Source organism: Kogia breviceps, chromosome 3, assembly GCF_026419965.1.
Source record: "Kogia breviceps isolate mKogBre1 chromosome 3, mKogBre1 haplotype 1, whole genome shotgun sequence".
Taxonomy (NCBI): Eukaryota; Metazoa; Chordata; class Mammalia; order Artiodactyla; family Physeteridae; genus Kogia; species Kogia breviceps.
The window spans coordinates 155,375,944-155,402,904 of NC_081312.1; the positions used below are offsets into that span (position 1 = coordinate 155,375,944).

The 26,961-nt window shown below is 37.6% G+C and overlaps 1 protein-coding gene across 18 annotated transcripts in view; it reads right to left on the bottom strand.

The window, feature by feature from the left end:
- Positions 1-26,961, bottom strand: part of ZFAND6 (zinc finger AN1-type containing 6) — a 118,299-nt gene that overhangs the window by 50,781 nt on the left and 40,557 nt on the right. For 10 of the 18 annotated variants that reach the window (XM_067030061.1, XM_067030059.1, XM_067030053.1 and 7 more), the window contains exon 1: positions 23,966-24,154. The exons of 1 other annotated variant lie outside the window; for it this stretch is intronic. The gene's annotated coding sequence lies outside the window, so the exon portion shown is untranslated. Of the gene's footprint in view, positions 1-14,160; positions 14,248-23,302; positions 23,324-23,809; positions 23,845-23,965; positions 24,205-26,961 lie in introns of those variants that run through there. 7 more of the 18 variants (XM_067030069.1, XM_067030068.1, XM_059056438.2 and 4 more) reach the window with 7 other exon arrangements.

Sequence of the window (26,961 nt, forward strand, 5' to 3'; positions counted from 1 at the left end):
AAGTTTTGGGAAGATGGAATTATGAAGTTGCCTGAAAAACGGAAGAAGGCAGTGGAACAAAAGGGTGAATATGTTGTTCAATGAGGTTCTTGGTGAAAACGAAAAATGTGTCTTTTATTTTTACTTAAAAACTGAAAGCACTCTTTGGCCAACCCAATACATACTTTCTTGGTGAGAATATAAAGTAGTACAACTTTTCCCCAGAACAACTTAAAAATGCATGTACACTGTGACCCAAGATTCCACTTCTATGAATTTATCCTACGGACATACTCATGGCAACACTGTTTCTCAGAGTAAAAAAAATTACTCCCTAAGCAAAAACGACAGAGGATTGGTTAAAGAAACTATGGTACTTCATACAACAGAACACTATGGAGCCATTGACAATGATGTCATCACTTAAGAGATTTATGTAAGCATCTTTAGTGCAGGGGCTGTTTCCTTTAATGTTGTATCTTTAGCAACTGGCACACTGCCTAGCACAGAGCAGGCATTAATGTGCTTTGAGTGAATAAAGAATAATTACATGGAAAGATTTCACAATAAACCCTAAAATTACACACACATAAAACATCTGGGTGTTTTAAACAGTATTTGCGTTATGATTCCTCATTCCAAAAACTTTAAAACATATGTGTAGAGGGAAAAAAAGGCTAGAAAGATATAGGCAAAATATCCATTTTCATCTCTAAATAGCTAGATGAGCGATTTTTTTTGTCTACTTACTAAATTTTTAGTAATTATCATGTATTATATTTCTATACTCAGAAAAAATTTCTGGGGTGGAATTGTTTCAAGCAGCGATAAGGTCTCAGGCTTGGTCTTTGCAATAGATTGCTAAAGCTCTGTGGAGACAGATGTCAGGAAGTTTTTAAAAATTTGTTTATTTATTCAATAAATATTAAGTGAGCACATTTATGTGCCAGCCACTGTTGTAGGCACTGAGGATAAAAGAATACATTAAAAAAACCAAAATCCCTGAATTCATAGAAGTGGAAAGTCACTTGGATGGCTAAACAGGAGAAAAAAGAACTTAAACCAGGTGCCAAAATCCTCAATAAACATGAAGATGATATAGATAAGATAATGGACAGGAGTAGCAGTCATATTAGAAGGATCACAGGATTTCTGCTCGGAAGAGCAATGGTTTGACAAAGGGAGTTAGAAAACACAGCCCTCACTCCCCTTTTAGCAAAAATCAACAGTCACCACTTGAGAAGACCACAGAAAAGTGGCGGTCTTTGGGAAAGCTTCAGTTAGGGCAGGTGACAAAGGAATATTCTGTGAAGAGTTAAGTATCTGAAGCAACTGAGATGTCTTTCAGTAGGGAAATGGATTAATACACTGTGGTACAACCACACAATGGAATACTATTCAGTGCCAAAAAGAAATAAGATAGCAAGCCATGAAAAAGACATGAAGGAAGTGTAAATGCGTATTACTAAGAGAAAAAGTCAAACTGAAAATGCTACATATCGTGTGCTTCCAACTATATTACATCCTAAAAAAAAAAGGTAAAACTTTGGAGACAGTAGTAAGATCAGTGTTGTCAGGGGCAGAAGAGGAGAGGGAAGGGTTAAACAAGAGGAATATAAAGGATTTTTAGGGCAGTGAAAATACTCTTATGATACTATAATGATGCATACATCTCCTGTATGTTTGCCCAAATCAATATAATATATAACACCACGAGTGAACTCTAAAGTAAACTATAGGCTTTGGGTGATAATGATGTGTCAATGCAGGTTCATCAATTTTAACAAATGTACCATTCCACTGAGGAATGTTGATAATGGGGTAGGCTATGCATGCGTGGGGACACAGGTGATACACAGGAAGTCTCTGTACCTTCCTCTTAATTTTGCTGTGAACCTAAAACTGCTCTTAAATATTAAAACAAAAAATAAGTTAAACTATCTGATACAGTGTTCAGTATATGTGTTATAATTATTAAATTAATCCTCTTTAACATTGTTGTCACCACTTCTCTGCATAGAAGCTTTCAATAGTTCACCACTGCTCATAGTCGTGTCATTCTCACATCCAGAGTTATTTTCCATGCCTCTTCATCACCTGAAGAATCCCATGAAGTTGGAGCTTCCTGGGCAAGTGGAAAATTACATAGAACCTGCTGAACCAGGAAAATGTGGATGGGAGCATGTCCTTCTATTACTCTTTCTGCTTTACCATTTCGGGGTTGTCCCTTTTCAGGTGAACAGAATTATAGCTTTTGCTCTATATCCAGAATAAAATTAAATTAAATTTTTAAAAAGTTGGTAGCAGCACTGCATCACCTGGGCAGACTCAAACATATATAACCTTCAACAATCATTTTTTTAACATATTTATTGGAGAATTGCTTTACGGTGTTGTGTTAGTTTCTGCTGTATAACAAAGTGAATCAGCTATATGCATATGTATATCTCCATATCCCTCCCTCTTGCGTCTCCCTCCAACCCTCCCTATCCCACCCTTCTAGGTGGTCGCAAAGCACTGAGCTGATTTTCCTGTGCCATGCATCTGCTTCCCGCTAGCTATCTATTTTACACTTGGTGGTGTATATAGGTCAGTGCTACTCTCTCACTTCGTCCCAGCTTACCTTTCCCCCTCCCCGTGTCCTCAAGTCCATTCTCTACGTCTGTGTCTTTATTACTGTCCTGCCCCTAGGTTCATCAGAGCCATTTTTCTTTTCGCTTTTCTCTTTCTGACTTACTTCACTCTGTATGACAGGCTCTAGGTCCATCCACCTCACTACAAATGACTCGATTTCGTTTCTTTTTATGGCTGAGTAATATTCCATTGTATATATGTGCCACATCTTCCTTATCCATTCAACTGTCAATGGACACTTAGGTTGCTTCCTTGTCCTGGCTATTGTAAATAGTATTGCAGTGAACATTGTGGTACATGACTCTTTCTGAATTATGGTTTTCTCAGGGTATATGTCCAGTAGCAGAACTGCTGGGTCATATGGTAGTTCTACTTTTTGTTTACTAAAGAACCTCCATACTGTTCTCCATAGTGGCTGTACCACTTTACAACAGTGCAAGAGGGTTACCTTTTCTCCACACCCTCTCCCAGCATTTACCGTTTGTAGAGTTTTTGATGATGGGCATTCTGACTGGTGTGAGGTGATACCTCACTGCAGTTTTAATTTGCATTTCTCTAATGATTAGTGATGCTGAATATCCTTTCATGTGTTTGTTGGCAATCTGTATATCTTCTTTTTTTTTTTTTTTTTTTTTTTTTGCGGTACGTGGGCCTCTCACCGTTGTGGCCTCTCCCGTTGTGGAGCACAGGCTCCAGACACGCAGGCTCAGAGGCCATGGCTCACGGGCCTATCCACTCCATGGCATGTGGGATCTTCCCAGACCAGGGCACGAACCCATGTCCCCTGCACTGGCAGGCGGACCCTCAACCACTGCGCCACCAGGGAACCCCTGTATATCTTCTTTGGAGAAATGTCTGTTTAGATCTTCAGCCCATTTTTGGATTGAGTTGTTTTTTTGATATTGAGCTGCATGAGCTGTTTGTATATTTTGGAGAAAATCTTTTGTCAGTTGCTTCATATGCAAATATTTTCTCCCATTCTGAGGGTTGTCTTTTCGTCTTCTTTATGGTTTCCTTGGCTGTCCAAAAGCTTTTAAGTTTCATTAGGTTCCATTTGTTTATTTTTGTTTTCATTTCCCTTTCTCTAGGAGGTGGGTCAAAAAGGATCTTGCTGTGATTTATGTCAGCGTGCTCTGCCTATGTTTTCCTCTAAGAGTTTTATAGTATCTGGCCTTACATTTAGGTCTTTAATCCATTTTGAGTTTATTTTTATGTATGGTGTTAGGAAGAGTTCTAACTTCATTCTTTTACATGTAGCTGTCCAATTTTCCCAGCACCACTTATTGAAGAGGCTATCTTTTCTCCATTGTATAGTCTTTCCTCCTTTACCAAAGATGAGGTGACCAAATGTGTGTGGGTTTATCTCTGGGCTTTTTACCCTGTTCCATTGATCTATGTTTCTGCTTTTGTGCCAGTACCATACTGTCTTAATTACTGTAGCTTTGTAGTATAGTCTGAAGTCCGGGAGCCTGATACCTCCAGCTCAGTTTTTCTTTCTCAAGATTGTGTCGGCTATTCGGGGTCTTTTGTGTTTCCATACAAGTTGTGCAATTTTTTGTTCTAGTTCTGTGAAAAATGCCATTGGTAGTTTGATAGGGATTGCACTGAATATGGGTAGTATAGTCATCTTCACAATGTTGATTCTACCAATCCAAGAACTTAGTATATCTCTCCATCTGTTTGTATCATCTTTAATTTCTTTCATCAGCATCTTACAGTTTTCTGCATACAGGTCTTTTTTCTCCTTAGGTAGGTTTATTCTTAGGTATTTTATTCTTTTTGTTGCAGTGGTAAATGGGCATGTTTCCTTAATTTCTCTTTCAGATTTTTCATCATTAGTGTATAGGAATGCAAGAGATTTCTGTGCATTAATTTTGTATCCTGTTACTCTACCAAATTCACTGATTAGCTTTAATAGTTTTCTGGTAGCATCTTTACGATTCTCTATGTACAGTAACATGTCATCTGCAAACAGTGACAGTTTTACTTCTTTTTTCCCAAACTGGATTCCTTCTTTTTCTTCTCTGATTGCTGTGGCTAAAACTTCCAAAACTGTGTTGAATAACAGTGGTGAGAGTGGGCAACCTTGTCTCGTTCCTGATCTTAGAGGAAATGGTTTCAGTTTTTCACCATTGAGAATGATGTTGTCTGTGGGTTTGTCATATATGGCCTTTATTATGTTGAGGTAGGTTCCCACTATGCCTACTTTCTGGAGGGTTTTTATCATAAATCGGTGTTAAGTTTTGTCAAAAGCTTTTTCTGCATCTATTGAGATTATTATATGGTTTTATCCTTCAATTTGTTAATATGGTGTATCACATTGATTAATTTGCATATATTGAAGAATCTTTGCATTCCTGGGATAAACTCCAGTTGATCATGGTGTATGATCCTTTTAATGTGCTGTTGGATTCTGTTTGCTAGTGTTTTGTTGAGGTTTTTTTCACCTATGTTCATCAGAGATACTGGCCTGTAGTTTTCTTTTTTTGTGACATCCTTGTCTGGTTTTGGTATCAGGGTGATGGTGGCCTTGTAGAATGAGTTTGGGAGTGTTCCTCCCTCTGCTATATTTTGGAAGAGTTTGAGAAGGATAGGTGTTAGCTTTTCTCTAAATGTTTGAAAGAATTCACCTGTGAAGCTGTCTGGTCCTGGGCCTTTCTTTGTTGGAAGATTTTTAATCACAGTTTCCATTTCAGTGCTTGTGATTGGTCTGTTTATAGTTTCTATTTCTTCCTGGTTCCATCTTGGAAGGTTGTGCTTTTCTGAGAATTTGTCCATTTCTTCCAGGTTGTCCATTTTATTGGCATAGATCTAGTTGCTGGTAGTGATCTCTCATGATCCTTTGTATTTCTGCAGTTGTTACTTCTCTTTCATTTCTAATTCTGTTGATTTGAGTCTTCCTTTTTTTCCTGATGAGTCTGGCTAATGATTTACCAATTTAGTTTATCTTCTCAAAGAATCTCCTTTTAGTTTTATCGTTCTTTGCTACTGTTTCCATCATTTCTTTTTCATTTATTTCTGATCTGATCTTTATAATTTCTTTCCTTCTGCTAAGTTTGGGGTTATCTTTTTGTTCTTCTTTCTCTAATTGCTTTAGGTGTAAGGTTAGACTGTTTGAGATGTTTCTTGTTTCTTGAGGTAGGATTGTATTGCTATGAACTTCCTTCTTAGAACTGCTTTTGCTGCATCCCACAGGTTTTGGGTCATCGTGTTTTCATTGTATTTGTTTCTAGAGTTTTTTTTTGATTTCCTCTTTGATTTCTTCAGTGAGCTCTTGGTTATTTAGTAGCATATTGTTTAGCCTCCATGTGTTTGTATTTTTTTCTTGTAACTGATTATCTAGTCTCATAGCATTGTGGTTGGAAAAGATACTTAATACGATTTCAGTTTTCTTAAATTTACCAAGGCTTCATTTGTGACCCAAGATATGGGTCTCTATCCTGGAGAATGTTCCATGAACACTTGAGAAGAAAGTGTATTCTTCTGCTTTTGGGTGGAATGTCCTAAAAACATCAATTAAGTCTATCTGGTCTATTGTGTCATTTAAAGCTTCTGTTTCCTTATTCATATTCTGTCTGGATGATCTGTTTATTGGTGTAAGTGGGGGGTTAAAAGTCCCCTACAATATTGTGTGTTACTGTCAATTTCTCCTTTTATGGCTGTTAGCATTTGCCTTATGTATTGAGGTGCTCCTGTGTTGGGTGCATAAATATTTATAATTGTTATGTTTTCTTCTTGGATTGATGCCTTAATCATTATGTACTGTCCTACCTTATATGTTGTAATAGTCTTTATTTTAAAGTCTATTTTATCTGATATGAGTATTGCTACTCCAGCTTTCTTGTGATTTCCACTTGCATGGAATATCTTTTTCTATCCCCTCACTTTCAGTCTGTATGTGTCCCTAGGCCTGAAGTGGGTTTCTTGTAGACAGCATATAAGGATCTTGTTTTTGTATCCATTCAGCCAGTCTGTGTCTTTTGGTTGGAGCATTTAATACATTTACATTTACATTTACTGATTTGGGTTTGTTTTTGTGGGTCTTTTTCTTCTCTTGTGTTTCCCACTTAGAGAAGTTCCTTTACGATTTGCTGTAAAGCTGGTTTTGTGGTGCTGAATTCTCTTAGCTTTTGCTTGTCTGTAAAGCTTTTGATTTCTCTGTCGAATTGGAATGAGATCCTTGCTGTGTTATCTTGGTTGTAGGTTTTCCCCTTTCATCACTTTAAATATGTCCTGCCATTCCCTTCTGGCTTGCTGAGTTTCTGCTGAAAAATCAGCTGTTAACCTTATGGGGATTCCCTTGTATGTTTTTTCTTCTTCTGGGACCCCTATAATTTGAATGTTGGTTCATTTAATGTAGTCCCAGGGGTCTCTGAGACTGTCCTCAATTCTTTTCTCTTATTTTTCTTTATTCTGCTCCCTGGCAGTTATTTCCACCATTTTATCTTCCCGCTCACTTATCTGGTCTTTTGCCTCAATTATTCTGTTATTGATTCCTTCTAGAGTATTTTTAATTTCAGTAATTGTGTCGTTCATCACTGTTTGTTTGCTCTTTAGTTCTCCTAGATCCTTGTTAAATGTTTCTTGTATTTTCTCCATTCTGTTTCTGAGATTTTCGATCATCTTCACTATCATTACTCTGAATTTTTTTTCAGGTAAGTTGCCTATTTATTCATTTATTTGGCCTTGTAGGTTTTTACCTTGTTTCATTGTGTGTAACAATTTTTTTGTCGTTTCTTTTCTTTTTTTAAATTTTTAAATGGGTGGTGCTGTATTCCTGTCTCACTGGTTGTTTGGCCTGAGATGTCCAGCACTGGAGTCTGCAGACAGTTGGACAGAGCTGGGTCTTGGTGCTGAGATGAGGACCTCTGGGAGGCCTCACTCCGACTGATATTCCCTGGGGTCTGAGGTTCTCTGTTAGTCCAGCCGTTTGGACGTGGAGCTCCCACCACAGGAGCTCGGGCCCAACCTCCGGCCTGGGAACCAAGATCCCACAAGCTGGTCACTGGGGGTTCCTCCCGTCCCCTTAAGTGCCCATGGTCCCCCACCGGTGCCTGGTAGGTGTCCTAGTTGTGAGGAGACACAAATTCTGCATCTTCCTAGTATGCCATCTTGACTCTGTCTCCTACAGCAATCATTTTTAACAAACCACAATTTGGCATTCAGTAACATACAATACTGACTTATAAGACAGGAATCCTTCAGAAAAGGACCAGTCTTTTAGCACTTGGTAAACTCACCTGACTAGTCAACTGGGTCTGACAACCTGACTAGCCTCTATGCATACAGCTCACTAAGAACTGGCTTACTGAAACAATTATTTTAGGCAATTAACGAGACCTTTTCAGTGTAGTTTTCCACTTTAATCTGACAAGACTTATTTTTCCTACTAAAAGTGAATGTATTTTATAAAGTTCTAAAGGTATCAAGATTTGGTTCTCATCCAGAACGGGTACATTATATATTTTAAGTAATTACCTAAACATTTAAGAGGAATAACTGTGTATTCTTATTTATCAAAGCTAAGTAATATATTATTTTCAAATTTCTTCTGTTTTATTATTATACAAATGTATTATAACATTTAACATCTATTAAATGAGCTGTTAGTTGACAATTTTGTTATTTAAAAAAAAGCAAAAGATTACTCTGGATAGTAAAATATACCAAATTAAAACTTGAGAGTAGCATGGCATTTTCCACTTCTAAAATACTTTAATGGTAAAAACAAAAACTTCTGCTTTTATAATGGGCAACCATGGATTTTTATTAAAAATTTATAATTACATTAATTCCCAACTATAGTTAAGAAATCAAACCTTCAAAGAGACTAATATTTACCTGTATTTACAAAAGCTCTATCTACTTGCTCTTTTTCTTTTAACACCAAGTTTCTTTAAAAGCTATAGATTTAAAAGGTTCTTGGGGTTTTTTTGGTCCAGGGGAGGTCCTTTTGCCTTAGAATATGTTGGAGGGAGAGGGTGGAGAGAGAGAGGAAAGAAATAAAATACTTGAAATGAAAATGATTCCAAGTCAACTATTTCTCAGTTTATCTCAATTTTCTTTCTAGGCAAGATTAGCTGCAGTATTTAACTTTTTTGATGATATACTTGATATATAAACAAATATATGGAGCCTACTTCCCTACCTATAAGTTACTCAGTACCTCATGACTTGTGTTCACAGGTAGATTCTTTACACACCTGGAGGAAAAATGAACACAACGTCCTGGCTAACAGCTATTTAAGGAGGCCATTAGCATTTCAAATAGCTCAGATAAAGTGCTTTCACACTTTCCTTAATCTCCCTCTTACACAACTAGGTCTCAAGCTTTTATTAAATTCGAGGAATTCAACAGCTTTGAAATTCAAAACTAACCCCATATTGAAAACTACTTTTATTTTTCCTATGTCTCATTCTTTTATCTTCTTACATCCTAGCGATGCTAAAATGTCATATCTTTTTGGAGTGCTCCAAAAAATTGTCAGAAATTCTTCTTTGAAAATGTTTTCCTTAAAGCACCTTTAGGCTCAGGCAACAAGCTGTTGTTTTTTAGGTCGCACGGAGCAGAGGGCGGGATCTTAGTTCCCCATCAGCGATCGAACCTGTGTCCTCTGCAGTGGAAGCACAGAGCCCTAACCACTGGACAGCCAGGGAAGTCACTCAGGCAACAAGTTTGAGTATGTCTTAGAAGGAGGGACTGCAAATAGTTCGGAATGGTGTGGGGGAAAAAAAGAAGATGGAGAAGTAAGTAGGGGTTGGCTTAGGAAGGCACATGGCTGGGTGGTTAAGAAGAAGGACTTTGATGTGGCAAACTTCAGTTCAAAGTATGCTTGCCACTCACCAGCTAAGGCAACCCTGGACAAATAAGCAAGCATTTCTAAATCATCTCACTTGTGTTTTTAATTAATTTTTATTGGAGTATCGTTGCTTTACAATGTTGTGTTGATTTCTATATAACAGCAAAGTGAATCAGCTATACGTATACATATACCCCCTCTTTTTTAGAGTTCCTTCACATTTAGGTCACCACAGAGCACTGAGTTCCCAGTGCTATGCAGTAGGTTCTCATTAAATCATCTCACTTGTTAAATGAAGGTAACAATACTTCCCCTTAAGACTGTTTGGTGACTACCTCAGAGAATGCTTAGCACAGAATTAGCTGGTAGTAAAGAAAGTTCAAAGGGCAATAAGAAATCACTAAAGAATTTTAAGCAGAGAGACATGTGAATGCATAGTGAAGAATGTATCATAGAGAGCCAAAACTGGAAGTGAAGATCGGTCAGGATGCTGTTTTAGTAATCTGAGAAACCATAGCATGACGTGTGCTAAGATGGTGAAGAAAAAGAAGGATGGATCCTAGAGTTACTATGGTTTAAAATCAGTAGGAAGTTGTGGCTAACTGGAGATGAAGAAAAGGAAGAATCAGAATGACACCTGGGTTCTAGCACGGATAGTAATACCCACTTATTATTGTGAGAGGAGGGAAAAAAGGGCTTGAGGGATACTGCTGGGGAGGACAAAATAAGCAGATAAATTTAGCTTTGTTGAGTTTAACACAGGTATGGAAGAAACATTCATGAGCTGGGTGAAGAGGGGTCTCAAGTGCAAACAAAAAAACTATTCATGATACCAATCTCAGAATTGTTAATATATATAGGATGTTAACTGAAGATATGGGACTGGAGATTACCCAAAAAGTATATAGAGAGAAGAGTTTTAAGGTCAGAATCCTACAAAATTCCAATACTTAATGGTTGTAAAGAGGAAATATTTGCAAGGACAGAGATCACAAACAGAAGGAAGCCCAGGCATATCATTAAACTTATGGGAGGAGTTTCAAGAAGTAAAGAAGAGTCAGTAGTGCTAAATTTTGCTAAGAAGTCAAGTACTGACCGAAAAACAAAACAAACAAAAAAAACCCCAAGGGAGTAGGGGAAGTACCCAAGATGCTTATTTGGGGAGGGAAAAAAGAGGTATAGAGAGATAGATGGATCTGTTCCCTTCTACCATAACATTACTAGCAACAATAATGTTTTGAGTTCTTTTTTTTTTTTTTTTCCTAATGACATACAAATGCAGAAAATCAGATTCAGCCAAACAGGTTAATATACACATCAGTTAATAAATAAGCATTCCTAAGTTATTTAAAAACAAAAACAAAAAAACCCTCCTAAAACATTTACCTACTTTTATAAAGAAGCCATACAGGAAAAACATTGCAAAACTGTAAAGTCCCCCTATTACACAGAACAAAGAAACCTTGTAATTACTAAGCCACAGTTTCTAGGCTCTTTCAAGTTTTACCAACTTGCTGCCCCTTAACCTTTTTCCTTATGTCATTAAGAAAATGAAAAATCACTGTATTCCCCTTGAATGGAGATGAACAATAGAGACTTTGAATGCATTTAATAACCCCCCTCTAGATCACTTTTTTTTCTCCATTCTAAAAGAATGCAACAGAGCTATCACTATTGTTATCTTACCTCAATATTAGGTCATTTAAAGATTCTTCTCCCTCTAGAAAACTGGCTTCTACACTCCGAATGAAACCAGTGTACTAAAAAGGATACTCCCTAGTTCTGCAACCAGAGACCAGTACAGTAGAGAAACAATTAAAGATTATCTGTTCTCAAGGTTCTAATGTTACCAGAGTACTAGAGGAGTAGGTAAACCTTTATGTTGGGTACCCATCAAAATGTAATCTACAGCCAAATTTGAATGACTTTCACTATAATTGTTATATTTACAAGTACCTTCATCTCTATCTGGCAGCAATAAGATGAATCTGTTATGAAGAAAATTAAATACATCTTCTCAAATTCTGAACAAAGGAAATATGATATAAATATTTAAGCACCAACATAAATTTTAAATATTCAGGTGAAACTCAGTTGTTCTACTCATGAATAAAGAATTTAGATTATCTATAAAATTCTGACACATCGAGCAAATTTAAATGCAGAGAAAATGTATTTTGCAACAATTATCTCATTAATTAAAAGTGATGAGTTTTAACTTTTTTCTCTTCCATTCCAAATGTTAAGAAAACCAAAGTATCTGCAAAAATCATTCTTAAGCCATGAAAAACAAAATAGGCATTAAAAGAAAAACAAAAAACAAAACCTTCCCCCTGAAACAAACACAGCGACCAACATACCAACGTTAGCTCTGAAAGTTAAAGATAAATTTATCAGCAAAAATTTACAGAAAATAAATTACTTAAACTGCAAAATGAGCTAGACTATTTAATTCAAGATTATACATACATGCTCAACTACTGGTTCTATTAGTGGGTTAGAGCTTAACTCATGACTTAACACTGGCTCCCATTTATAAATTAAAATTAGAATTTTTACACGTCTTACAGAATTTTCCTTTAAAACAACTTTTAAAGTTTATTCTGGTGCATTAGTTAACAAGTTCCTATCCTGAACAGTTATAGCCTATTCTATTTAACAAATTAGCTGGCAAGAGTATATACATAATGCAGAAGTTATTGTCAAATGGAGAATGCTCTTACAGACAAACGGAAACAACACAGGACTAGTAACACTACGTGTGTATAGTCATTTTACCTTCCATTGAAAGCCTGTGAAATACTGGAAAGGTGTAATATATCATTTTAAAACCTAGATCTATATACATACTAATTGTTTCTATATTGTACTTAAAAAATCAGAAATGTGCTATTCATACCTGTTCAGAGTTAAGTCAAATACTACCGCCCCCTCTCAAAAAATGTTTCTGATGTACTTTCTTAAAAGAAAATACTTCTGGTATGTGCTTACCAAAGAAACATGTACTGAGGAAAGCTGGCGGGAACAACAATGCCAATGTAAAACATTAAGCCCTCTACTTAAATGAAGCAATACATACAATATAACCAACAAAGATATAATTGCTCACTTAAGTGGGTAAAAATTCTCCCAATTTCCTTCAGCTGATCTTAATGTCCAGAAAATGGATTTAGATCCATCTACATCTTGGAAAATGGAATTTAAAATAGGCTATTAGTTTAGGCAAAAACTAATCAACAAGTCAGAGAGCTTCAGAGGCACACTTTAATGAGAACACTTAAGGGGCTACCCATTAGAAAAATTTTGAAGCACATTCTTCTGGTGGCAGTATAAATTGGAATAACCTTTTCGAAAGGCAATTTGGCTACTGAAGTGTTTATACCCTTTGATCTAGGGTAAGTCCACTCCAGGGGATTTTTCCAAAAGAAATAAAGAGGAAAGTATTCTAAAATGTACACAAAGAGATTTGTTCAACGCAATACCATTTAAAATGGTGAAAAATTAGGAACAATCTAAACGTAAAACAGGTAAAAGACTAGGTAAATTAAGGTCCCATTAACCTAAGAGAATTATACAGCAAATGAAATGAAAACAATTTTAATAATCGATGATATCGTTTAATGAAAAAACATAAAACTGCCTTTATTTACAATGAGAGGGAAAATATAAGAATATGGTAAGGTGCAGAATAGAAGAGGGGGAAAAAAATAAGACCACCTCACAATGATGATCTTGTGGATATCTGGGTGACTTTTCTTGATTTTATTATTACTATAGTATTGCTTATGCAATAGATAGAGCAGAAAAGCATTAATTTAAAAACTTTTGCATGATCTGTAAGAAGCAGCATAGCAAATAAAAGTATACTGATTATTCAAATTATTCTATACCTTAATTTCTATGTGATCAAAGAGCAACAATATAAAGACAAGAGCCTCTAAAGGAAACTTCTGGTACTAAAACATACTACAATTATTTCATAAGTAAGAAATGTCAATAGATTCATAGATACTTTTTTTAAAGTTTTGGTAGTCTACCTATACCTCTGAAAAATAGAAATCCATCCATTTCCTGTTTCAAAAGGGTGTCAATTACTTTACGTCCACCTTTGAAAGAAATGAAGTTTGAACGAAGGAGAAAGTTTTACCTTGTTCTATATAAAATGAATCCATGATCTTTTAAAAAACAAAACTAAAATTATAAGCATATTAAAAATGCCAACAATATTGCTAGATTTAAAGTATACTGAAGTTTTAAAAGAGGGGAGGTATGCTGGGGGATTAAAAAAAAAAAAAATTAAACAGCTGGCATTTCAATTCTTTAAAAAGGACCAACTTAACCCTACCACATATATCTATCTGTCTTTTAGCAAGTTAATAACATCTTAAGTTTAAGGAAAATAACATATCAAATAGACCTCCTCAAGATGTCATTTACAAAAACTGACAAATGACTCCTCAAACATCCAATCCAAGAGAAAAGCCTGTTACTGGACATGATTTTTTTTCAAGTATTTTTTAATGACACAAATTCTGAACTAAAAGTAATGATAAAGAAAAGTCAAGTTTGATTCTCTGAACACCTATTTCCTGTCCAAACAGCCCTTTTGTTCTGCTTCCCTGCTTAATTTTAATGTTCAGTTTGCATCAGAAAATAGCAACAATGACAAAACCTAACATACACAGAAGCATAAAGGAGCAAAAGTGTAAAATAAAGGATCATTAAAAGATTAGAACAAAAATCCTACCAACAAAACCTCCACAATTTTCTGTTTGCTTCACCTCAGATTAACTTCACTTGAAGCTGTACTCCAAAGCAACCAAACCTGAATACCAAGCTCCACCTTCTCCAATTTTAGTGGCTGAAGAGTAAAATCTCCTCCCTGTTAGTGAAACTGATAATTGTGATTGGATACGGCTAATATCCATTATTTTAAAGAACTTTTCCTTGCTAGCAGGTTAGGTAAACACTCTAAAACCCCCTGGATAAGCTGGTTTCTTAAAGGAACAGTAGGTAATGTTTCAGTTTTCCCATCACATACTATTTGCTTACTCTTTTGTCTAGGTAAAAAATAAATAAACCAAGTAACAGAAATGAAAATCTCACAGAAGCAGCATTAATTTGCAGTTCAGCGACCAACTGTTTAAAATACAATGCTTTTAAGCTAAATCATTTGATATTTTTTACAGAGCCTGAAGGTGAAGTTATGCTTTATAAAGACTCCTTTTTCAATACAGTTCACATTTTGTATGAAAATTTTAAAACGGCAACAGAAAATCCATTGCAAAATTTTGCTAATAACAGAACAGTTTTTTCTCTAAGACTTAAACATAAAACCACATCTTAAGTGAAAATACATAGCACTAAAACACTGAATGCAAAAATTTCATTTCTAAGCTATCAAATTCACTGATTCTTATGTTCTCAATATCACAAGAATAAAGTGAAATTTTCAGTGACATCAGACTAGTAAATTCTATTTGAAACTGAAGAAAAATGAGGCAGAAACATTATTTCTATATTACCACATTTACAGGTCTGACGTTGCGAGTTTTTGCAAGGATAATGCTTATCCACTGCAAACGGATATCTATAAAAGGAGAAGGCAACTTGTTCTAATGAACATGTTCAGGTATAAAGTTTGGGATGGTTTAAGTTGTTTTTTAAAAAAATTATTATTTTTTTAAGAGATGGGTGGACACTGTTTTGCACCTTACTTAAGTATTACTTTAACGTGGCATGGAAACCCTAAGGTACAGCTGAAGGGTATACATACGCCTCTTAAAATAGTAAGTTACGTTAAATGTTATTTTTACTACAGAGATTGATTTTTCAACAAAAAAGACCTACAGTCACTTTGTACATTACCAAATTTGCTGTATTTTATTATGTTTATTTTAATTAGAACTGTGTATGCTTTTAGGAACTTGACCCATTAACTACTACTCTGACATTAATCATTATCTGATTGAATGACATTTAAATAATATTCCCCTCTACCAAAAATTGACTGATTTATAAAAACAGATTCAAAATTAAAGCAAATTAGCGTAGCTCCTTCTTAAAATATATTCAGTAAGTTTATATAATTTTAATTTGAATTTAGTTTTCTAAGTTAAAAACCTTTCAAGCATTTTTCCTCAAAGAAAATTCATATATTAGAAAAACATAAAGCCAACAAACTTGTTTTGAATACAAAGAGAAGCCTTTGTAAGAAACCGAAAATTCACATAATTGCAACTAGACATGAATATGGAGTAATACCCTGCAGAAGCCCAAACAGCTGCATAATCTATTATGCCTTTTAAGTGCACAAATTGAAAGAGCCAATTCACAGAGGTCTAGTCCCAAAATCCTTTGCAAGGATTCATGGCTGTGAATGCCCAGTACTTCACGAGTCAAGTTCAGGTTTTCTTCCCACTGTGTGAACACTTGCAAAAGGACACTGAAAGCAGAAGAGGTACAGGAACAAACAATAGAAAAAATACATAATTTGAGTTACAGCACAGAATTTGAGTTAATGATAAAACAAGTTTTAGACGGCCAAAATTTTACCGGGTTATAGAAAAAAAGATGGCAAACATTTTAATCTTAAAATGTGCCAAGCATAAAATTAGTAGACAGTTATGGGAACCAAATGAACCAACACCAATTTTTCACATCGAAGTTAATTATCTGTGTAAAACAAACGCATAGAACATACACTAATTTAACACCAAAACCACTCTCAATCTATAACCATCAGAAAAGAGAAATATAGACTTAGCTATTCCAGATTGTTCAAAGATCTCCAGGACCTACTTGAAAGAACTTCAAGTTGATAAATATCATTTTAGGTGGCTTACAGGTTAAAATTATGGGTATTTTATTCCTCTTCTAAATCCATAGTAGAAGAAAACAACAGCAAAAATAAACGAAAAGAAAGCATTATCACAACTGAGATTATTTAAAAACAATATTGCTTCACAGGAACAGGGAGGCGGCAAAAGCTTCAAGGCTCCCAGATTGCATGTGACAATACCACTTTTTTGAACATCAAGTATTCAAAGGACGTATTGTACATTCTTTGTGGGAGTTCAGAGGTTTTCCCAAACCTATCAACTGAAAACAATTTAGAAGAGCACAAGCCACTGAACAACTTGGTCTCATTTCACTTTTGATTAAAAAGACCCTATATAAAGAATCAATACCTAGACTATTAGGAACAACTTTTGGTACATACAGAGCAGGGTGAAAACTTCCATAGAATTTTTAAGTACTGAGAATAGCTCAAACTATTCTTCCTACAACAGAAATTAATCCTTGGCAGTAGTACCCCTGGGTGCTATATAAATATAAACATAATTACAGGTATAATATAGACTATATTTTATGTGTAATATAAAATATAAATACAGGTAGTTAAGGCAGTAGTAGGTGAAAAGGACCACCCTGACATTAGCAAAAACATGACTACGGTCACTAAGGATAAAGTCTGAAAAACCCCAACTAACAGAGGAAAAAAGAAATTAAGAAATATTTCCCTGACAAATACATGGTGTCTACAAAAGTGAGGTATGTATTTGAGTTTGCAACTCCTGATGACTAGATGACTATCTTCTAACTTGTTAAGGGAAAAAAATACAAGGTCAGAATCGGGGAGAGAGGGAGGGTGGTGATGGCCCATTCAGCAAAATACTAAACACAAAGGAAACATTAAAAAAATAAACAGATAAGAAAGCATAAACCAAGCTGATTGCTTTAAGTGTAAAGGAATAAACAAGGTCACCAATAAATGTAAATTAAAAAGGAATAGAAATCATAATATTGAGACCTAAGTATAAGTAAAGGAAAAGCATTCATAATCCTCAATTATTTAGATTTAATAGTCATAAATTTTCATGTGCCTAATAAAACACAATAGATCATCTAAGTAAACTGCTAGATATAGAAAAATGAAAGAAAACAGATTGGCAGACTTTAAATTCCCCTTTCTTTAGCAGCCTAAGCCAAGAAAAAAAAAATCCAGAAAAACCCAAAAAACCCAAAAGACGAATGATGCACAGCAATTATTTCATAAGGATAATTTTTATATAGCTATCAAAAGAAAAGCTTCTTTTCTCAAGTCACAGGAAAACATTTCTAATTTTAGTCATGAAGAAAACCAACAATTTTAAAAAGCACAAGTTGAATAGGGAGCATTCTCTACCTATTGAAAAGTTTATTCATTCATCAAATTTTCTGAACACCTACTGTATGCTGGGCACCACTGGCTGCTGTGGATGCCATGGTGAACTGTCTCTCCATTGTAGAAACTTACAGTCTAGAGTTAGACCAGTGCTGTCCAGCAAAAAAAACAATGCGAGCCACATACTATTTTCCATTTTCTAGTGGCCACACTAAAACATTTCAATAAAGTTAAATTAAATGTAATATTTTATTTAATGCAAAACATGTAAAAGCATTTTTAAAAGTAATGAAGCATTACTTCAATATGTAATCAATATTTTAAAAATTGAGCTCTTTTCCCTTTTTTGTGCTAGAAATCACGTTCTTATTTCATACTTACAGCACATCTCAATTCAGACTTGCCATATTTCAACAGCCAGATGTGGCTACTTAAACTTAAATAAAATACCGTAGCTATTAGCCACATGATTATTTATAAATTAAGATAAATTTTCATCGTTGTAAAAGACTCTTTATCTCTGCTGTCCATTATAATAGCCACTAGCCACATGTGGTTACTGAGCACCTGAAATGTGACTAGTAAGCCTGAGGATATGAATTTTTTTATATTATTTAATTTTAGTTCATAATAAATAGCCAAAAATGGCTAGTAACTACCAGATTGGAAAGCATAGCTTTAGAAGAATAAGATGCTAAAACAAAGCACATGTGTCCAATGTGAAAAGAGTAAATATAGCCAACAGAAGAACTTAACCTCTTTTGCTAGCATTAAGGTTTAACTCATCAAGGAAATCACAATTAAGCAAACGGGGACAGCATATGCAAAGATCCTGAATGGGAAAAAAGTGAAAATACAGTAGAAATAATGAAGGAAAGTATCAAGGAGCAAAAACAAAATTATTGGCAGGCGACTGATCTGGATCATGGAATATAAATAGGATAGGAAGGTGGCGGCGAAGTGGAAGCAGCCTTACCACTTGGAAATAATCATCTGTCCCACTCTCTTCACTCAGTAAACTCCAGTCATTCCAATCTCAGTCAAATCCTAAATCAAGCCAGGTACTTTTCGTCCCCTTTGTGCCAGCAGTGCCTTTTACTTGGGAAACTTCCCCCAGCACTTTTCTGATCTTAGAACTCAGAATCGCAGTTCCAAATTTTCTATACAGGACAAGCGATTAAGGCAGTAATCCAATTGGAAGATACGGGGTGGAGGGGGTAGAGTGGGGTTTGAAGTTGTCCGCAAGGCAATTTTTACAAAAAAATTTTACAGAAACACTTCAGTGTGTCATTATTTTTTTAATGTTCTGACAGACTGGGGAAGCTAAGAAAACTCCTCAAACACACTTTAGTATCACCACTAACTTTAAACATTATATTCTCAGGACATCCAACTAGCACCTTCTAATCTCTATCAGCATACCCTATTTCTTTCCTTCCCAGCACTTGTCAAAATTTGAAAACTGTTTACTCATTGGTTTGTTAATAGCCTAGCTTTTCCAACAGACTGTAAACTCCATGAGAGCAAAGATCCTGTATCATTTTCATCATTGTATCCTCAGCACTTAGCACAATGTCCAACTAGCATGGAGCAATGGTTTAAAGAATGAAAACTGCAACTGCAGGGATTTTCATAAAAATAGTACTTGTCAAATTTTAAGGAACAGAGCTAAAACTAGGCTCAAAGGAAAACTTAAGGGCATTAAAATTTTTTTCATTATACAACATAAACATAAAGTGTAGAAATAACACAATATTTTTTTAATCTAAAAATTCAAAACCAAAAACCTAAAGAATCAACTAAAAAGACCCTAAAGAATCAACTAAAAAACTCGAGGACTAACAAAGCAACAACCAAAAAAATTTGGGGGGAAAAGGGGGATGGTAAGACTTAACAATAACAAAATAAAAACACATTATTACTCCCAGTTACTAAAACCATGTGCACTGATTTATATTGAATAAAAGCTAAAAAGAATAAAAAGTAAAAAGAACCAAACATATATGTATTTAGTATATGACAAAAGTAGCTTTATTTGAAGACAAAAGAAAAAATTTTCTTTAATGGGGCTGAAATAACTGATTGACTATTAAGGAAAAATAAGGACAATTATTTCACTTCACATGTTATGTCAAAATAAATCCTGGATGAACAGAAAAGAGATAGATGTGAAAAATGAAACCATAAAAGAACTAGAAGAAAACAGTTATCTGGGTAGGAGAATCCACTGAATATGACAGTAGAAGCTAAATATAAAAAGAAAGTATTAACCTAAACTTCTTAAAAGGTAAAAACTCTTCTACATTATTAAAAAAATATATCGTAAACAAACGAAAGGCTAATGAAGAGCCAGGGAAAATGTCTGTAGTATGTTTCAAAGGGTGGCTATCCTAAATATATAAAAGGCTAAAAAAAGGGTATCGTAAATATAAAACACCACCCCAAATGAGCCAAAGACAAACTAGATGCCCAACACCTATATCTCTACTCATTATCATAATTAATTAATCTAAGAAATAAATAATAAATCTTATAGAAAAAGAAAGAAGGAAAGAAAATACTATTTCTTGGTAAAGATATGTAGGAAATGTGTATTCTCTCATATTTTCGGTCAAACTTTACACAGGTTTGGTCAACTTTATACTATAATGTTAGTCAAACTTTTAAGACAAGATTTGTCAGTATTTATGAAAAGAGAAAAAATGTTCATATCCTTTAAGCAATTTTAAGACAGGCTGAATCCTAAAGGAATGAGAAATACACAGTAAGATTTAGCTCTTAAGATGTTCTTCACCACATTATAATAGTGAAAATGGGATAAAGTAACACATTATACACAACAGGTGACTAGTTAAATTACAGTACTTTCATCAGATGAAATGGTATGCACATTTTAAAAATTATATTTTTAATATATGGGGACCTAATGATAAACATGAGGAAATCCTGTGCCCCCCACCAGTTTACATTCAAGCAGGGGATACAGACAATAACCAAATAAATCATTTCAGATGTTAGGTTCTAAAAGGAAATGAAAAAGCGTAACAGAGTCGTCAGGGAAAGTGGTCTGAGAAGGCATCTCAAAAGGAGTGACTTTTGTGCAAAACACAATTGAGTGTTCCAGGCAGAAGGAACAACAATTTTAAGAGAAGTAAGCTTGGCATGCTTATGAACCCCCCAAAAGACCAGTATTACTGGGGGTACATGAGTCAGGGGAGAGTGGCAGGAGATAAGTATATGAAGCTGGCAGGCCTGCTGGTCTCGAGCAGCACCATCCAATCTGTAGCCACAAGCAAGGCCAGCCTAAAAAGTACCTGAAGTGGAAAATACACAACGAATTGCGAAGACAGTCTGAAAAAAGGTAAGTAAAATACCCCATTAATAATTTGTTATACTGATTACTTGTTTTTTTTTTTGTTTTGTTTTGTTTTGTTTTGTGGTATGAGGGCCTCACTGTTGTGGCCTCTCCCGTTGCGGAGCACACTCCGGACGCGCAGGCTCAGCGGCCATGGCTCACGGGCCCAGCCGCTCCGCGGCACGTGGGATCTTCCCGGACCGGGGCACGAACCCGTGTCCCCTGCATCGGCAGGCGGATTCTCAACCACTGCGCCACCAGGGAAGCCCGATTACTTGTTGAATCATAATATTTTGGGGTTAAAAAATATTTCACCTGTTTCTCTCCCTTTTTTGGGGTAAATGTGGCTATCAGAAAATTTTAAATTTCTTATGTGGCTCGCATTTGTAACTCCTATTATATTTCCATTGGACATTGCTGGTCTAGGGTATAAAAAAGTTTGAATTTATTTTGTGTACTGAAAAGTTGTGGAGGGTTTTGAGTCTGGGAATAACAATCTAATTTATACATTTAAATGATTGTTCTGCACAGGAAAAGCAAGTAGACGGTAGGGAAGAGAATGTTGAAGCAAAGATACCAATTAGGTGACTATTACCACCATCTTTTGTACAACAAAGATGTTGAGACGGATCATATTTGGGATAAGTTCTGAAGATAGAAGCAGTCTAGTATTGTTTACAATTCAACATTTAGTTGTTTAGGATATGAAGAATACACAAAAACAAGAAAGACTGGGGGTATACCTGCCAAAATGTTAATGATTATTTATTCTTTGTAACTTTTCTGAAAGTTTGAAAAAAAAATGCCCTTATAATCAAACACAAAAGTGAGTTGTTTTTTTTTTAACACAATAAAATAGCCCTATCAAAACAAAGCATCCTGACATTTGTCTGCAGGCTGCATAGGCTGTTTAAAACACACCCCCTCCCTCTCTCATGCCTTTAAATAAAAAACAGCTTATTCAAAGATATACATAACCTCATATTACTTACACACACACCGTTTTCAGGAAGTTAATACTGCTCCCTAATTTGTCTTTGCATTGCTGTTTACATGATAAATAAAAGCACTCCCAAATCTGAGGCAAAGGAAATAAAAAGTACTTAAATGTGTGGTTAACATATCCTGGTAAACACCACTACGGATATGAATCTTCCATTAAAACATAAAAGAGAATCCTAAAGTTTTTCATTTATTTTATTTCTAGTATTTCAATCTATTTTACTCCTGACTACCTAAAACTTCCCAATGAAATTTACATTCACTCTAAAGAAACTCTCACACTTGTGCACCAGGAGCCAGGAAAACAAAAAATGTTCATAAAGCACAGCTGTTGACAGCAAAACAAAATCAAAAACATAATCTGAAGGCCCATGAGTTACGGAAGATTAACACAATATTGTACAGCAATGAAAGGACTGAACTACAGCCGCATACTACTATTATAAAGCCCCAAAGAAAAGCAAACTAAACACACTGAGCACACAAACGTTATGTGATGAAACTTTCTAAAAAACGAAACAGAATGGTAAACAAAATCCACTAGACTGAAATGATTACCTCAGTAAGGAGAGGCAGAGGTATAAGACAGGTAAGAAACTCATAAACATATGCAAGTTTTGGTAATGTTCCAGTTATTGGTTTGGGGGTGCAAATCGTGGATTTTTATTATATCTCTTTATACCGTCTTGTGTGTATTCATACTTTTGTGGTATCAAATATACTTTGAATACTTGGCTTTTTTAAAAAGGGCTTTATGGAGGTATAAGTGACATACAATAAACTGCACATACTTTAAAAGTGTAAAATGTGATCTGTTGTGATAATTTCACAGGAAATTATCACTATAACCAAGATAATAATCTAACAACCCCTAAATACTCCTCCGGTACACCTCTGCGATCCCTGTCTCATTAAATGTGTTTTAAAACGTTAAAGAAAAAAAGTTAAAAGACAACCTGTTTGGGAATTTTGCAGAAAGAGAACATTTTCCCCTGAAGCCCTAGACTACGGGAAACTTGGCAAGTGTCCTAAAATTGGCAATATAAATATTACATAACTAACCTTAAAAGTGTACGGGATTTTACATTAAAAAGTCACATTCCGAATTTTATCTGCAAGAGGACTTTAAATCTCTTTCTCGGAGCATTAAACCATTAAAAACTAACCGGTTTTTACCGCCAAACAACTTTAAACATAAATGGTCTGTGCGTAACACTAAGCCCTTAACTTCTTCACAATGTTGAACGACCTTCTAGCTGTGAAGATAAATCATTAGAGCACCTTAATCGTGTGGTTTAGCACAAGCTTCCAATGTAAAGTTAAAATTATTTCAAACACAATATTCTGCTGTACTTGTTTACGTACCTAGACGGCAACTTGAAAATACTATTTGAGAGGAAAATTCAGAAATCCTGAGTCCACCAAACAGAAGCAGAAGAAAAAGAGACCGACCCCAATCCCCTTTTCTAGTCCGACTTGCTAGACTTTCCCCCTCGCTGGCTTTTGAAAACACAGCAGGTGAAAAACATTCCAAAAAGGACTCAGGCTCGGAGCCGCGGGGCGGGGAACTTGACCGTGGCTGCTGACAGGGACGCGCCCGAGGGTGCCCGGGGTCCCTCCGACCCCTCACCCGCCAAATGCTTGGCACCGGGTGCAAGCGGCGAGCGCAGCGGCCCCCGAGGCCCGCGGGGAGTGGGAATCCGACCTCTGCGCGCCAACCCCCGCCCCCGGCGGGAAGCCCCGGACCGCGAGCGCCGGGCGCGCGCCGGAGGGGACCCGCTGCGCCCCGGCCCCTGCCCCCGGGGCCGGGAATCCCCTCGCCCCTCAGCAAACGCCCGGCCCGGGCCCGCGAGCGAGAGGCCGGCCTACCACCTGCTGCGTCCGCCGGCCGCCCTCCGCTTCCGGCTCCCCCTGGCCGGGAAGAGCCGGGGGGAGGGCCTCGCCTCAGCCTCAGCCGGGTGGGGGAAGGGAGTGAGAGGGGGAGGGGTGGCGCCGGGCCGCCAGGGCCCTGTGGGCCGCGGTCCTCACCTGGCGGCGGCTCTCTCCGCCTGACGCGCTTCCCGCCGCCGCCGGTCGCCGCCGGTGAATGGGGACAGGTGAGGCCAGCGAAACCCTGCTCGCCACGGCCCGGCCGCCGCCACCAGCACCTCCGCCTGCTGTTTATTAAACTTTTCTGTTTGGTTGTTCGGCCTGTGACGCGGCCGCGGGGGAGAGCTCCGGGATAGGCCGGCTCCTACCGCTGACGCGGCACCCCCCGCCCGCAGCCTAATTATCACCGGCTGGGGCGGAGCCGTAGGCCGGAGCCGGCGGTGAGGGGCGGGGCCATGGCTCGGAGCGCGCATCGATTGGCTAGGGCCCAGAGAAGAGGCGGGGCGGAGCGAGGGGAGACGCTCCTCCGCCCTCTCCGCCTCCACTGTCCTTTCCTCCGCACTCCCTGGGTTCCTTTTCCCGGCGGCGGGAGGACGTTTCCAGGGGTTTTGCGGGGATGTTATGGGTCGGGGGCAGTAGGTTCAGGTCCCTCTGCTACCTTGAAGGGAGTCCCAGTTCCTGTGCCGGATTGAGGCGCCAGAAAGAGTTGCGCTCCACCTGCCAGTTGTGCAAGAGGAATTCCGAGCTCTCCCCACGTGCAACCTCGTTCCCCCACTCCATCTTTGCAAGCGCAAAGTCCAGGGTCCGGGTGCGTACTCGAAGGCAGTACTCTGCCTCGCCCTGAGCCATGGCTTGGAAAGAGAAGGAAGAGAAGCGCGCGTGCACACGTGTGCTACACACACACATACATATGCACCGACACACACGCCCCCACAGGCACCCGGCTCCCAGCGTTTCCAAAAGCGCGTGTCCGCTTCCCGGCTGAGTGGAGCAGGCCGCGAAACTGCGCTGGGGCGTTGGGTGATGAGAATGGCTCCCCCGCAGTTTCTCGGCCTTCGGGCTCACATGCAGTTCAAGAAGTACAAGATCGGAGTTCGAGGATATTCAGGCCTACCGTGAAAGAGGGGTTCGGATGGGGCCGGCAGGTAGGAGGCGGACCGAGTCCTGAGGATCCTCTTTAATTTTATATTTGATGTTTTGTTCATGAATCTTTTTTTTGGGAACTAATTTTGATGTTTAAAAAATATAGTGTTAGGGACTTCCCTGGCGGTCCAGTGGTGAAGATTCCATGCTTCCAATGCAGGGGGCGAGGGTTCGATCCCTGGTTGGGGAACTAAGATCCCACATGCCCCGCCAAAAAAAGTGAATGAATTTAATTAATTTAAAATATATATAGTAATTAAAATATTATTTATCTTGATTACTGACCTTTTTGGTGCTCCTTTAAATTTTAAGTTTTAGTATCTTACTATCCTCACCCTAGTCGGGTGGCGCTGGGGGGAGAGAGATTTTGAGGTGACTGACTGTAAAGGTAAGGTGTTTTGAAATAGGGCTTTGGGATAAGAAGCAGTTAATTATAGAGGAGAGATAGGGGCCAGAAAGAAGTTTTCAAGGAGAAGGTGGCATTGGTTTTTGGCACTGAAGAGTGCATACGGCCCAGCCTGCTGGGAACCAAAAGAAGCATTTTCCTGCTCTCCTAAAGAGGCTGGAAAATGCAGTGCCGGGGTTTGAAGAACAGAATGTGAAATGTTATGCGGTGTCAAACAGATGTTTCAGGAGCAAGGTAAGGAGTGTCCTGTGAAGTTACACCTAGTGTAAGCCAAAGAAGGGGGACAGTAGTAAACTGGAGGGTCTTGCCCAGGGCCTAAAGGTATTCAAAATGTGGTTTTAAAATGCATTCAAGTTTAATTTTAAAAACAAACATACAAACAATGGACTAATGCAACAAAAGAGTATTTTGCCCAAGGACATCATCCCTGATAATGGGGACTGGAGATCAGGTTATAATGGAGACTAGAGATAGTGTTAGGGTCAATTATTTTACAGATCTTCGAAGCCAAATTGAGTAGTTGACTTTACTTAGTGGAAAATGGGAAGCCATTATAGAACAAGAACTATAAGGAGAGGAAATGGTGAATTATAACAGTTTGGTGGATTCTTCTGGTACTAGGAATAATTTTGCAGCCTGGGCCACCTGGGGTACTTTTTCAGCTGTTCACTGCCCTCTTGTCACTGGGTAAAAGAACTATATGAAAAGAACTTAGGATTTTGGCCAGGGTTCAGATCCCTAACCAAACGTGTTACTCAGAGACATTGAGCAATACTCAACCTCTCTGGGTCTCAATTTTTTATGAGTATGGGAAACATCAGCAAACAAAACAAAGATCACTACCTTTATAGATTTTTCATTCTAATGGGGGAGACACAAAAAACATAATAAGTATTTATGTTGTGAGTTAGAAGATGGTAAGTGGTATAGACTGAAGAAAAAGTAGAACAGGGTAGAGGATGTGGGAGGGTGGGTTGCAGTGTTAAACAGAGCAGTCAAGGTAGGCTTCATTGAGAAAGTGAGGTTTGAATAGAATTGTAAGAGATGAGGGTGTAGTCCTGAATACCTGGGAGAAGAGCATTCCAGACTGAGAGAACTGTTAGAGCATGGGCCCCAAGGCAGGAACGGCCAGGAAATTGGTGTTCCTAGAGCCAGGTGAGCTGGGGAGAATAGGAGAGGAAGTTAGGGAGGTAGGGAGGACCTGCTCACATAGGGCCTGGGGGTGGGGGACATTGGCTTTTACTGTAGAGCCAGTGCATGGTTTTGGGCAGAAAAGTAACATGATCTGACTTAGATTTTAAAGGATCATTCTTCCTGTCATGTTGAGAGTGCACTAACAGGGCAAACAGGGTAGAAGCAGGAACTTTTAGGAGGATACTGTCTGCATCCACGTGAGAGAGAGCGGTGACTTGGACCAGTAGACCAGTAGAGCCAACAGAATTTCCTGATAGGTGGGACGTAGTTGGGGACAGTGAAGAGTCAAAGGTAACATTCAGGTTTTTGGCTTGTGCAACTGAAAGAGGGAGCAGGATGGAGATCAGGAGATTCTTTTGGCACACATTGCATTAGAGATTATGTTTATACGTCCGAGTGGAGATGTCAGGTG